At 29.2% G+C, this 4,653-nt stretch overlaps 1 long non-coding RNA gene across 1 annotated transcript in view; it reads left to right on the forward strand.

Annotated features, from left to right (window-relative positions):
• Window positions 1–2,370: 2,370 nt before the first annotated feature.
• The window catches only part of LOC136795912 (uncharacterized), a 184,294-nt gene continuing 182,011 nt past the window's right edge, over window positions 2,371–4,653 (forward strand). Inside the window, exon 1 of the long non-coding RNA XR_010843622.1 lies at window positions 2,371–2,457. This is a non-coding gene — a long non-coding RNA (uncharacterized lncRNA). The remainder of the gene's footprint in view (window positions 2,458–4,653) is intronic.

Genomic DNA, 4,653 nt, shown 5'->3' on the forward strand with positions numbered 1-4,653 from the left:
ATTCCTATTTTAAAATTTATATATGTTATTTTAGTCATTTTAAACAATATATCGAAATTTCGATAAAATAATATCGGAATATTCTTCTTATATACCATATCGATATTACGACAATAGAAAATATTGAAATAAATATGTAATTATCAAAATAAAATATCGATATTCTATTTTTAAATTTTCTTCAACAAAACAATAATATTTTAGTTAATATTTATTATGTTTATGATATGGTTATATTAAAGTTATGGATAGAAAAAAAAATAAATAAAAGAAAATATATGTAACTAATGAAATATAAAAGTATAGTACTAGAAAAAATGAACATATATGGTTGAGTTAGACAAAAGAAGTGCTTCTCTATTCTCTTCTTATTTCTCCTCGTCCATGTTATTATAGTTATATCCACCACATATTATTATTGTATTTTTTTCTATTCACTTCTTTTTTTCTAACTCAACCATATATTTTGTATATTCTTTCTAGTATTATACTTACATATTTCATTAATTTCATACATTTTCTTTTATATATGGTTTTACTTTCTATAACGTTATTTTTTTAATTATTATATTCATACTTCTTTGTGTTATATAATTTTAATTTTTTGTTTCCATGATTATGGTATTCTACTTATACATATTTAATTATCATTATAAACTTTTTATTTTCCACTTTTTTCATCACTTTATTTTTTTTAATTTTTATTAATTTATAATTATTTATTTGTATTATTCTGTTTATATTTTCCCGTTTTATTTTATTGTAATAATTGGTTGTTATCTTGCTCATTGTTCATTGCCTTGATGAATGCTAGAAACTCTGACCGAAACGTAGGCACTATTAAATAAGTTCTCTCAACTTATTTGTGTTATTTACTGACACCAACCATCTTCTCCTCATAAAAAATGTTATAATTGCTGAATTTGACCAAGCAAGCGTGAAGGAATGGCTAACTGTTCGATGCCGGCAATATCTTGGTTTTTCATTACACCTTCCCTTTGATATCCCTCAGCACCTGGCGACGCTGAGATGGCAACTTGATCAGGATATATTACAAAAGTTACAGGAGCCACAATTCCATTTGTATTAGTCTGGTCGCTTGGCTGTTTGCCGCGCGCAAGTTTTAAGCCTACTTAAGTCTGTGTTTGTGTGGTGTTGATACCGCACTCCTCCATCCCAGGATTACCAGGCATTTATCTCCACGGACCATTACCTAAACTCGTGTACTGTGAGGGCGTCTGGTCTCCGGATGAATATCTGATGAGAAGATTTAGAATGCTACCTCTTCAACTGTTTCTCTCTTTTTTTTTTTTTTTTTTTTGTTAAAATGCTTCGTACACTCGTGATTCTACAACTACTCAACAACTTTTACTACAGTAATGGACTATTTTAACTCAATTTTGTGTTTTGAATATTCTTTTTAAAAATCTTCCTCAAACGTAGCTTTAATTTTTCTTAATTTTAAATAATTGACCATCTCACAATTTGAACATGAAAGCATAGATAGTTTAAGTAGATGAATAGATAAATATTCTTTCCAGGTTGAAAACTCATTTCTGGAAATAAGAGTAGTAATTACAACATACTTTTGGAAAACTAAAGCTTTTAGGAAAAATAAAACGAACCATGTAATTTCATATAAGTAATATATATATATATATAAGTAATATATAATTTTGCATCAATTAATGAAATCGAAAGTACTTTTCAGAAAACTGTTTAAATTGAAGATAGTCTGTCAACTAAAAGGCTCATTTGGAAAACTATGACGGGAGAGTATTGCCACGGTGAATAATATAGAAATATCAGTAATGGAATTTAATTAATTTCAGCTCAGAGTAGGGTGGGTATGTCTTAAGTTGTATGAAGCGCACCTAACCAAATTTAAAAAAAAAAATTCATACTATAACTCATGTTATAGTAATTTATTTTACTTTTATTATCCACTGAGTACAAATCTTTTCTATTTTTAAATATCTTTAATTTGAAATATATTGCTTATGTTTATTACCCGTAATTTTGAAAGATAGTACTATTTATCAATAAAAAACATCTAAACAGAAAATTCTAATTCTCTGCCTCTAGCTGGGATAAGCGATCCTAAATATGTTTTCTGATTTTTCTGTTCAACCAAATATCTCCGTCTCCCTACAACGGAACATAATTATCAGGTTTTGTTTTTAGAAATCCGATACATCGACAAGAGGGATTTCTAAAAAAATCAACTGAAGTGTGTTAAAAAAAAATCACCAATTCCTTTAAGTCAGGTTCCTTAATTATAGAAGTGAAATTCTTAATAATAGTTTTTGCACTTTTATTTGAATTATGTTTATTTATACTTTAAGTAATTACCTTTTTTATTTATTTTTTCAGGGCTCCGTTCCTTTAGAATTGACAAACTTGGAGTATGGCTCTCCTTGTACTTTCTCATTCATATCGTTGGCTTGCAGAAAGCTGGTAAGTCCCAAATTTATATATTTTGTATTATAATTATTACTTGTATTTTTAAGAGAACCGAAACGACCTAGAAGTTAGTTAGTTATTAATGCGCTGCGTATTTGAAATAACTGATAATGTTTAAATCGTTAATTTTTCTTCTAATATCATAAAGGCTGATCAAACAGTGAGATAAGGTTTAAAGTATCTATTTTTCTAAAATTCGCTTTTCCCAGCTTTGTTTGATTTATGAAATTAGTTGTTAAAAAAGTTTCCTTAACTTGAGATTAGAATATATGAGATTAGAATATATAGAATATCCTTAACTTGAGATAGAAGCTCTAGGTGTTAAAATAACGACTAGAGCAGGTCATCGTTATTTTATTATCGTTATTAAAGATTGAGTAATGATGACCAATGTTAATTAGACTTAATATTGGAAAAATATGAGGTGATAAACAATTTTATGAAGAACTAAAGGAGAAAATGTAGATTCGAATCGAAAAAAAACAAAAACGAAATCACCCGATCTCTCCCGATTGCATTTGTTTACGACATCACAATATTTTGATGTACGGTTGTATTCTTGGCTAGAAAAAAGTTATTATTCTTCATCTCTGTTCAATAGAACCCTTAGTATGTGTTTTTATAGCAACAGAAAAATAAAAATATTTTGTTGAAAATTTTTCCCTTTTTTTTGCAAAATCACAGGAAATTAATGTGTGACCTTAAATGGTATACAGTGTGACCTTAAATGGTGTACAGTTGTAACCTCAAATGGACTTTATTTGATTTTACTTCCAATTTAACAATGATCAATTAAGAATAGGTAATATATAATTATTTTTTATTTTAATTAAAATTTCCAATTTATTGTATTTTTTTTAATTCAGTAATTTGAAGAACTTTACTCACATGATCTTCTAATCCTTTTTACGTTTTAATTTAATTTAATTAAATCAATTACATCTCTAAATTATGCCTTAGTAAATTTATTTTTAATCTAAGATGATTTTTAAATATTCACACCGATTAATTCTTTTGAAATGATTATAGGAAATATCGAATGATTTGTTGTTATTTAATGAGTAATCCTTCGATTCTATAAATATTTATCCTAGCGTAATTAGGAATTTGATAATTATTCCTTAGCTATTGAAGATGTTGGGCCCTCAAAATTATTACTTAATAAACAACCTTTATTCCCAAGGGACCAACAAGACCGTTAATTGGTCCCTCGTTGAGGAACGAGTCCTGCCAATTATTTTGTGACCAAAGGTGACTAATTGGGCAAGTTTTGGTTTGTCCCGCCTCTCCTCCTGGGGAGGAAATTTATCGTCTATAGACATCTGCGTTTTATCTGTTACTAATTTAAATATTGTTAAACTAGAATATAGACAGTTCGTCTGACTTTCGTAAATAGTTTATAACAACTGATTGTTCAGTGCGTTAACGAATTCGACCTGATTACGGTTTTATTTATAATTAAGACCAAGAATGACTTGACTAATAATTAAGTCAAATGATGTTTATTCTGACTACATCAGATTACTTCTTATTATTTGGTAATTAATATACAGGATACAATTTGATTTTCCCCTTTTGAAAATAGACTCTTGCATATCTAGATTATGGGCTAGGGAGCTGAAGACTGTTAGAAACATAAGAAATTGGAGGTAAGAACCCTGGAGAGTGTATTGTTACATGCATTCACGGTGCTTATAAGGCCGTATGCACACTGAATTACTGAAAAGGAACTGATCAGTGACGCGAATTACCAACTAGTTTACTTTGAGTCACTCCCTGTGTAATACAATGGGACAGTATGGTATGCCGCACTACTGATTGTAGACTCTTCTGAGATTCACAGGATTAATTATTAATGTTCTATTTGCCATGAGGGCTCTGTTCTAACATGAGTTTGACTGTGTGGACTCATGCGCATTGGTTTGTACCTTTTGACGGTCTGATAAATGTTTTTGTCACTAGTTATTAAATAGTTTTTTTTTCCTTTCACTTAACCTATATATGATTACAAAAGACTGATCTACATGACTATTATAAGGCCTATCTGGACATACGGAGTTGAGCTTTGGGGCTCCACTAAACCATCAAATTCTTCCAGAATCCAATCCTTACAGTCCAAAACCCTTCGTAAAATCCTTAATGCTCCTTACTTTGTCACAAATCAAGTCATCCATCAGGACCTCAATATTC

This window comes from Halyomorpha halys, unplaced genomic scaffold (genome assembly GCF_000696795.3).
Source record: "Halyomorpha halys isolate HHAL.00 unplaced genomic scaffold, Hhal_1.1 Scaffold631.1, whole genome shotgun sequence".
NCBI lineage: Eukaryota > Metazoa > Arthropoda > Insecta > Hemiptera > Pentatomidae > Halyomorpha > Halyomorpha halys.